The sequence below is a fragment of the Protopterus annectens genome, chromosome 8.part0, assembly GCF_019279795.1.
Source record: "Protopterus annectens isolate FY-2018-M chromosome 8.part0, PAN1.0, whole genome shotgun sequence".
NCBI lineage: Eukaryota > Metazoa > Chordata > Ceratodontiformes > Protopteridae > Protopterus > Protopterus annectens.
Window position 1 is genome coordinate 1874533598 of NC_056741.1, and position 10712 is coordinate 1874544309.

Sequence of the window (10712 nt, forward strand, 5' to 3'; positions counted from 1 at the left end):
AAGGGCCTACACTAGAGAGCAACCCACTGTAGACTGCAAATGACCTGCACAAAAGCACTGTACCACAAAACGATACTAAGCCCCAGGACACCATAGCCCAGAGCTCTCCAACAATCAGGGACACCACCAAAAATAGTCAGAGACAGTCAGGAACACCAGCCATATACTGGTACTATTAATGGGAAACCTGGACAAAATAAGAGAACACCCGATGAGCTATAATCCCTGATGTTAAAAAGTCCACTATCTATTCCAGTCCGCATGCATTAACTGCACTACCCCACCCTTTTCTACAGCAGTTGCAAGGTGAACTAAGAAAGACAGAACTGAAACTAAAATAAAAAGTAACAGAAGCTCCAATTCCACTCTAAACCTCACACCTTAGCTGCACTTCACCACCCTCTCCTACAAGTACTAGTTTAAGGAAGAACCAAGAAGAAGAGCTAGTTGATAGAATAAGGACATGAAATCTAAAACACAAATGTCTGACAGAAACATCTACTTTATAGCTGTAGCTTAAGAATTGTTCATGTTCACCAGTGTTCTCAGCCATACCTCTCAACCTCTTAGAGCAAGAAATCTGGACAAAGCCATAAATAAAAGTGGGACAAAGGCCCAAAAGTAGGGACAGTTTTTAAATATTGCTCTTACAAACTTAGAAAGTTGATAGAATAACAGGTTTTACATTAGCATGAAGAGAATTTTTTTAATAGAAACCTGGTCTTCTGTGCCTTCACACTAACCGCTTACATGTGCATTTGCGGAGCAGCACAATAAACTGTAAAGTTAGGGACCACTATTGTTATTGGGGGGAATAAATAAACAATGCAGAATGGCCAATAACCTCCCCGTTCATAACCATATCTCTCTTCCTACATCACTCTCAACATCTTGGTACATGAAACCTCAACAAGACAAGCATAATGGAGAAATAGCCCAGAAATAGGGAAGGATTTACATCTTGCTTTCTAACTTAGTAACCTGTTAACATGCCAGTATGTGTTAACATGAGATTTGAGGAGGGTATTAAACCTGAAATGCCTACATGTAGATATCCAGAAACCTACATCCTCAGTTCAACCCATCAATGTACAACCCAAAATATTATGCAGAATAGACCAAATCTGAAGCAAAAACTGTACATTCTGTGATAATCCAGCAGCAATACCTCCCACGTCAGATGAGAGACATGTTCAAATAAACTGGGTAAACTCTCACTCATGATTTATACAATTTTTGTTTCTACCTTCCCTTTCTTCCTGTATTTTTAAAATTAAGCAGCATGCTAATCTCTTCAGCCACCCTGACTGATGCAATTGTATGAATGGAAAGCACACCACTTTCTACCCCAGTGGTTTATGCTGCCACTGCACATGCGCGGTGAACAACCATTACTCTCTGGTGCTTCATAGCCCTCTAATGGCTCACTAGGCTCTGTCCCAACAAACCACAGTCCCTCCCCAATGAAACAAAACAGTGAGGGACCATAGCTTACTAAAGCATTTTTTATATGCAAACAATAAATAAACAGAAAAGACACCATAAACATCAACGACCGCACCAAAGTAACCCAACTGACAAACAGCAGTATACAGGGCTCATGACACCCTGACAAACTCAAGAACAGCTGCCAGCACCACCAACAACTGTGCCAGATTTAACCAAATTACATAAATGTTTTAACCACAAAGCAAGACAGCCCCCAAGTCAAAAAAAAAAGACTGACAAGGTTGAATGACAGACTGAACAACCCAAAGACCACCAGAAAACTATAATTATGCTGATGCACAAAAGAAAAAAAAAACTTACATATCTCTCTCTCTCTCTATATATATATATATATATATATATATATATATATATATATATATATATATATATATATATATAATTCACAAAGCCTAAACACACTGGCACCCACATTCCTTGCTGCCAACAACTATTAAGCCAAGACTTACCTGTTGGCTTGGATGTAATACTTGCAGCAGCAAATTCACACCAAAATCTGATCCCTTACCCAGTTACCCTCACACAAAACCAGATAAAACCCTCCTTGCACTTACCTCATTTCCTCCCAACCCTCCTACATTCCCAACTTAACCCTTTCATCCCCACCACAATAACTTTCTTCCACTACCTTCTTAACTCCCATTACTATTCCTACCTAACCACCACCTGAAGATGTCCTTGGACAATTTGGTCTGTTCCCAAACCTTATTTGTGTCCTTTATTTGTTTAAGAACAACAGTAAGCTTCTTGATTTTTTTAGTAAAATCTCTCTTGCATCAGAATACGGTCTTTCTAATTAATATTCTATCACAATCTTTCTTTCTGTATTGTGCTTAGTCACAACCACATCCTGTTAGATGCCTAACTAGAAAAAATCCAAAAGTATGTTCTCTGCATCGCTTGCCTTGGTAACTGCACTGTTGTTATATTGCATTGTGTAATAACTATGATTCAGATTGTCCATTGTGCAGAAAAAAATAAAATACTATTCTATAGCACCTTGGGCAGTTTTTCTTCTCTTCTTTTTTGCTTAAGTACATAGTACATAATAAAATGTTTTAGTGCTGCAGCATAATAGTAAACATTAAGTGTTGAACAAAAAATTACTTGTCAAGTTGCCAGCTCAGAGCAGAGTGAAGCAAACTTAGACATCATTCATCTGATTGCCTAATGTTATTGGTCAGTTCCTCCTCTGGCCGTCTAATGACTAGGGTCTACCAGTCATTACAGAAAGAGCTCCATGTTTCCAAAGTGGTGCCCACTTGCCAGTACACCATGGCAACAACTAGCCTCTGCAGATGACAACAAGATAACAGTGCAGACTGCTCCAGTCCACCTCCTGTGTCTCTATTCCTGAGACACAGGAACATAGCATGCCACAGGCCCCCATATCACCTACAGCAGAAGGACTATCATCCATTCACCTTCTGACAGGCAGACTTAGTGGATACTAGTGACTCATTACCATATGCAATGGCTGGAAAAGACTGAGGTGAGCATGACCTCCCCTCTTCCTCTTTCACAAATACACCTGCAGAAGGATATCACAATGGGAAAAGGTTATCGCACACACACATACATACACACATACACACACATGCACACAAACATACACACACACACACACACACACACACACACACACACACACCATGCTGCTGGGAAGGGTGGTACTGCCTTTTCTGGCACTCAACCATGTTATGGGAATGATCTTCTGCAGCAGCCGCAAAACGAGTATGTACAGGTAAACATACATGCACAATGGTGTACGTCATACAAGATAATGGCACTACCCTTCCCTCAAAATGCTTATAGTACATCTCTGGTTCACTGTCTTGTAACTCTGCATCCCATTGTTTGAACAGGTTAAGGTGGTGACATCTCATTCCATCATAATGATGAGAACACTGCTAAACAGAATGATGACATGGCATTACTCAATCAACATCTGACCCAGTTTACCCCAGATGTCCACCCTCTTCAAGGTGCCATCATAGTGGCCAAGACGGAGATTTTTGTCCAGGAAGAACATAAACATCATTCTCTGTCTGGCACTCCCTGCAGAAGCCTTATTTTTACCAATTGCAGCTGGACCCATGGCAAGTCAATAGGTCGACCAAGGAGCAATATGGCAGCTCCATGTGCATAAATATATTCCTGAGAATCACATTCCTTGCAAGTTGCAACATAGCATTGCACCATGATACTATATGTGTACACATACTGCACACATGAGTATACAGTTCACATACTTCATGTTAAATGTGATGTGTATGATTCACTCTGATATGTATTACAAATGCATAGTAGCAGTGAGTCACATCCATGGTGCTGACTTCATTAGCATAACTACTATACTAACTGGGGTTGGGAGGGTGGCCTAATGTTTAAGGTGTTTGCCTTACAAACACAAGGTGCATGGTTTGAATTTCATGAGGGATAATTGGCTAGGCTTAAAATGGCTCGCAAGGGCAATTAGCCTAGTACTAATCTATGAACCTATGAACCTATGAACTGCCTACAGTCAGTACTACATAAAACACAGTTGCCATCTTGCTCAACACTGCATGCAACCATATAACTACATGATAAAATAATGTATGTACAAGCTCTATAGACCAGGCATTACTATATTAAGGAAAGAGTCCTTGCTGGTTAACTACCTCTTCAGCAGCTACAACCCCAGTGATAGTTGCCAGAGGGAGTGAGGCACATGTCTTGTTACATGTATATAACTGGTGTCCCATCCCACTGTCATGTCACAGTAATATCCGGTCATATGTAGGGGTGGGGGGGGAGATGTTAACTTGGATAAGGTGAGTATTTCACTTTATATGCCAAAAAGGGATCCAGGATTCTTGGGCTGTATGAACAGGCTTGGGTATAATGCTAAGCAATAACAACAACTGTTAACCAGGTACATAAAAGAGGGGTGGGTGGCCATAGTCATACTCATGTACATTACAGAGCATAGCATATGCAACAACTGAATGGCATAGTTTGCCCTCAGGCGTATAGGTACTGACATGGCCACTTTTGAGAGGCAGAACCTAGGAAAGGTCATTAGTGAAAGAATGAACTACTAGTGCAGGCCCTCTGCACACACAGCATGCACCTCACTGATGAAAGTGATGCAGACAAGGTGTAACAGTTGCTAGTGGAGGATGTGAATGACCTAGGTAGCCATAACAGGTCTTGACAGGTGTGCTGATAACCAATATGACAAACCCAGCAAAGAAAAAGGCACAAGACATTGCTGAAATAGCTCTATAATAGGGCTGGACCACGGACACAAAAGTGGCTGCCAAATGTTGAGGAGTTTTTGTTGTTCCTTGTTATCCATGGAGGATCAGCCCCTTGTACATGTCCATGGCCTGGATGTGGGAACAGACCTTGCACCAAGCACCTATGTGTCAGTAGCAAAAGCACCATGTTAGTAATGCCTGTTATAGTGGATTATAGCACACAATAATGCATGAGCAAGGAGAGGAAATGACAAAGACAAACTTGCATAGCAGTCTTTCTAGGCACCTCTGCACAACAAATGCAGCATCCTACAAGGCAGGGTATATCTTCCAACATATTCTATAGCACAGTTACCATGTGTGCTAGTAAGCATGCTACACAATGATATGGAGACATATATGTATGGACTAACAATGGTGCCATCTGTTTCCATGGTTTCACAGGTTTCACTGGTGGAGGGTCCATCACAACTAGATAGCACAAGGCTGATGTCAGAAGTGCACCTGTGGCTGGTAATGATGGCAATGCACACATGGCACAGCCTGAAGGCATAGCAGCCTAGTCTGCAGCTCTAGAGAGGAGGGGAGGCACCAATATACAACACTACAGAGGCCCTGTAGTGCTGTACTGCACTGGCTGGTCACATGACCTCACAAGAATATAACAGTCATCCTGAGAGCCTTACACAGGCTTTATTGGTGTCCAAGGCCCACACAGCACCTGACGTGCTCACTTTCTCTGAGTGAACATATTTACCATAGTGAAGAGGCGCCACCACCACGGTATCAGGACTCTCAAAATATGACTGTAATCCACAGATTCACAAGCATACATGCAGGTCAATGATCCAGGTACAGAGAGATGTTACACACACCATTATAAAGATGGAATGTGGTCTGCATATATTCTGGGGGGACATCACATAATATAAATTACAGCAGGACTAGAACAAATAAAGTGTCCTTTAATATTAATTTTTGTATTATTAATTCTGCCAAAATTGCACAAATCGATAAATTGTACACTTTCAACAGAAATAGTGCCCTTCACCTACAAATTGTATTCACTAGTAATTTCATGAAAAGTAAAATGACTATATTCCCTATATTTTTACTCAAAGAAAAAGAAATAGAAGGAGATTTAGGTAATATGTTTTTATGTTAACATCTCTTAATAGTATATTCCAATTTCTTTTAACACCTGCAACAATTTTAAAAGAAAAAAACATTAAATTGTGTAACAAAATAAATCTATTGCTTCAACTCCAAACTAAATCTAACATTCTGCATTTAACTTTCTTAAAATCATGATCAGAACTACCTATTAATTTTAATCTACAAACTGTATCTGCTTCCCAATAAGATTAAAAAACTCTGTCCATAGAATTCCTCCTACTTTGAAGAAGAACAGTTCATTTCTATGGGTAAAAGCATAGGGAATGTGTTATTTTGTAGTTATTTTACTTTTCCTTAAGTGACTAATGTATTCAGTTTGGATGTAAGGGGTACTAACTCCTATGGGAATTGTGAGATTTGTGCTTTTGTATGTCTTAAAGTTAACATAATAATAATAATAAGAAGAAAACTGACATAAAGGGGGCACTTTACTTGTTCTACCTTTGCTGCAATTTTTATTATTCAATATCCCTGTAATTTATACTATACGGGAGGAAATGCATAGAGCATATGAAGATAGAATGAAAGAAAACATAAGGAATATTCATACTGAGGATATTAGTAATCCCTTAGCTACACATTTTGTAGAATATTGTGATGGCAAATCAATAGTTTTAAACCTTCACTTTTAGAAGAGGTACATTGGAATGCTAGATGTCAAGGTACTGTAATTTTTTTTTATTATATAAAGAAGATGTTTGCATATTTAAATTTGATGCTTTAGTCCTATCTAGGTTTAATAATGCTTGTAACTGGAAGGACTCTTTAAATCTTAACTGTTAACTAATGAATGCTTCACTTCCTTTTATGTATATATTCTATATTTTGTGTGCTGTTTTTTATCCTTCCTGGTAAGTTTTTTGCCATATTGCCAAGGGAATAAAATTTTATGCTGAAGAATTGAAATTTTTAATTAAACATATTACATGTGACCTGCTGTCTTCATGCATGGTAACTGTGTGCATAGACCCATCTAATGTGTGTGTGTGTGTGTGTGTGTGTGTGTGTGTGTGTGTGTGTGTGTGTGTGTGTGTGTGCACCTCCAAACTAAATGACCCTACTGGTATAGCTCAGATGCATGCCATATATGGGAATTGTTTGAATTGCTTTAGTAGCACACGCAATATAAATAATGTCCGGGGCTTTAGAGACCATGTGAGTTCAGCGCACGCAAGCCTTATGGAGCAGATGAGGGCTTGATAGCAACAGGTATGCAAGTTATAGAAGGCCCACATACTATTTGTTCACTCCACTAGTATCCTGGACAAGTAGATATGTTCTTTCACATATTGTGGCATAATGTTGAGGATGTTGTTTAGAACTCATGAAGCAGATACCTGAGATATCTCTAATATATCCCCTGAAGGTCCCCTTTACATCAACAGGAGTGGGAATACTATGCCTAGCCCTAGATTCAGCATGCAGATAATATAGTTCAAATAGATCCCTTATGATATCCGTATCTACTTTGGGAATGGACCACTATTTGTTGGGCTGTCATAGTGTATGTTAGGTGCTGTGTGTACCTCCTACATCGGGGCAGATGGCCAAGACACACTGGCTTCAATGGTGTTCCCAACACATACTGATGTGTTAATGATGCTGCTATTTCTAGTATGGCTCCCTTCCTATACACCACTAATCTCAGCATTCAAAATGGATGAGCATGGGATACACACAGTCACACCTTTTTACATATCTCTGTTTTGATTTCCCATTTTGGGTTTCTTCATTTGCATATTCTATGAAGTTCATAAGAATACAGCTCCTCATTTACATGACTTTATGCACTTATTAACATGCACTACATAACACACCATTTCAACCATTGCACAGCTGTGCAATCTGCATCTTAGAATCACCCTCAACCTGTGAATGGTCACTAATCATGCAATATTACACTGCAAACTCTATCTGTGAGTCTCAGCTTCATTCACCTTAAAAGATCAAGTGCAAACAGCCACCTACATTTGAACAGTATCTTTACCTGTATGTTCTGGCTCTACTAGTGAATCTGATGGCTTTTAAATTAGGTCGCAACCACTTTCTAATTAAAAAATATATATTTATGTCATTCAGTAGGCATTTCCTGCACCCAGGCCATTATGCTTCTAGGTTTTGCATCATCACACCAAGCATCTTGGTGAGGTGAGTGGGTGAACACTAACATTTCCATACTGTTACTGTTATAGTGCATTTCTCTGCCCTCTCTCCACCATGGCGTGTAGCTGAAAAATATAAACAGTCTTTTTCTGTACATGAATATTTGGGTATTAATACACGCATCCAGATATGTGATTTTAAAGTATGTCATTCTGTCTGTGGTATCCTACATAGTGAAACTTCCAAAAGTGCCTTCAAACTCATAAGCACTAAGGGAACTGCAGCTGACACCTCTGAATTCTAGATGATTTATTTTAAAGTCAGTTGGGAATGCAGTTAGAGTGCTTGCAAAGACAGAATAGTGAGGCAACCACCAGTATTTAGAGGTAAGCCTTCTGCTCATTTTTACTGCAAAAAAAAAAAAAATGCTAAAAAGTGTGCTGGCTTTGGAAACCACTCTTTCATCACCACACTGCACATCCACACATCCACCCCGGAGAGCCAGGAAAATCATCCATGATGTTGTGGTGATCTTAAAGTTATCTTTCATAATCTGAAATAATCAGGTAGCCACCGCCCAGCACTACTTATCACTGGGAGGGTGTAGGTGCCAACCAAACAATGCAGATATTTCCACTGTTTAAAAGAAATGTGATATACTTCAATCGTATCTGAAGTATCACTGTAAAATATTTTCAGGTCCATAATAATTCAGATAAATCACTACAAAGTCCAAGAACAACAAATCTATGATGTTAAAAAGCAAAGTTACTGATTATTGCTCATGCACTCTGCTATACACAAACTTCCGTTTGGTCTAAAAGGATAAACCAAATTCTATGCATCTTATAAAGACTTGTCTCTTGCACTGACTGGCATGAATTTCACCTTAAGAACAAGACAGTTTCCAGTTTAATCCATTATCTCCATTTTGCAGGCTTCTGCAACATGCTATTCAGTACTTTAAAATGTAAAACTGTACTAGCTGTCTTTATATGTTTTTTTATCACCTTTCAAAAAATTAACTAAAGTAAATGAGACACAACAGTCTCTCTGCGATTTATGACATCCACCTAAAATGCCTTTTCTTATGTTATTCCATTCTATCCCCCCAAATATTAAACATTATTTTGAAAAAGAACTACAATTATTTAGTTTCATAAAGAATTCTTACCTTTTCAAAGGGTTGATGCTTGTTTGCAGTTTCTTATCAGAAGTAAACGGCAATCAGTTGTAGAACTTCCTCCATTTAGTCAGACTCCCATCTGCAGTCCTGCCCCTTCTTGCATCATTCATAACTACTGCCAGAACAGAATGTTCAATGAGCCACAGGGGAATTCATCTTTTTTCTTCCTTTATGTCTGCTCAGCTGTTTTCTGTTAATGGGAAGACTTGCCATGGTTTCCAGGTACTTTTGTATGGATGATTATTTGGAAATCAGAAAATGTATGGAGCTCATACCTCTCAACGTCTTAGAGCAAGAAATCTTGACAAAGCCATACATAATGGGGGGACAAAGGCCCAAAATTAGGGACACTTTTTAAATATTACTCTAAAAAACTTAGAAAAGTGATATGAATTTTCTGAATGGTATGAAGTCTGAAACTCAAACATCTTTTATTATTTTCTAACTTCAGACTTCAATGATTTGCTAATGAATTGCCAAAATACCACAATTTTATGAGAAGCAGGCCAAAAATATGAGGCAAAAATCTGGACATTCTGTTGAAATCTGTACAGTGCAGAGTTATGATGGGGCTATGTAAATGACAGGAGGGTAGCATTAAACTTACCTTAAAGGGGCACTGGCTCATTTCTAAACACAGCTGCTTGCTAGAGTGCTTTGTTTACATTTTAGTTCTGTGTAAATCACATGCTCACACTGAGGCAGGATTTTCACAGCAGCTTGTTAGCATACAGAGGGTCTGATAGCATACAGAGGGTCAGATTACACAAACTTCAGTGGAGGATGGTCATTCTCTGTTATCTTGACAGTTAGTTCCTTTTGTTTGTATCTTCCCCCACCCATAGGCTTTTACATTAGCTGAATGACTTGTTTAGCCTCAGCCAGAGATGCAGTCTAGTCACACTCAGGTATGCAGCCTATGTAGCAGTGGAATTATATATCCTTTAGTATGTGCTTGTTTTTTGTGAAACTTAGTGGAATGATTATACCAGCCTAGGCAATTTTATTTGTTTCATGCTTGTTTCTACCTGCCCTTCTCCCTTTGCTGGTAATTCTTTTTCATATGGTAAGCATGAGTGTGGCTTATTCATGCATGTACTCATGCAGACATACATTTATAAAGGCAGTTTCCCTCATTTAGCACAAAAGCACTGCTTTGGACAGTTACAACCTGGAAACAAACCCACTGAGTTGCAAATGTCCTAAGAGTGTAAAACCAGATAATTTTAGACTGTTTAAAAAAAAAAAACACATCAGACAACTTTGAAATTAAATCCTGTTACTGCACTAAAAGTATTTTCCCAGTAGCTGAAGCCCTTCAGCAATCCCACACTAACTGTACAGTACTGATTCAATCCAACTGAACTTTTCTTCTTTATCCCTCCAGTGTGGTACAGGGTTTAGATCTTTCACTCCTTTTCTGAATATTTCACTGCAATAGAGTTACACTGGTCACCAATTGAAATTTCAGGTAAATGTCATCTCTCTAATTC

At 39.0% G+C, this 10712-nt stretch overlaps 1 protein-coding gene across 1 annotated transcript in view; it reads right to left on the bottom strand.

Annotated features, from left to right (window-relative positions):
* The window catches only part of LOC122808576 (von Willebrand factor A domain-containing protein 5A-like), a 582047-nt gene extending 572724 nt beyond the window's left edge, over positions 1-9323 (bottom strand). The window contains exon 1 of the mRNA XM_044079534.1: positions 9208-9323. The gene's annotated coding sequence lies outside the window, so the exon portion shown is untranslated. The remainder of the gene's footprint in view (positions 1-9207) is intronic.
* Positions 9324-10712: the final 1389 nt, after the last annotated feature.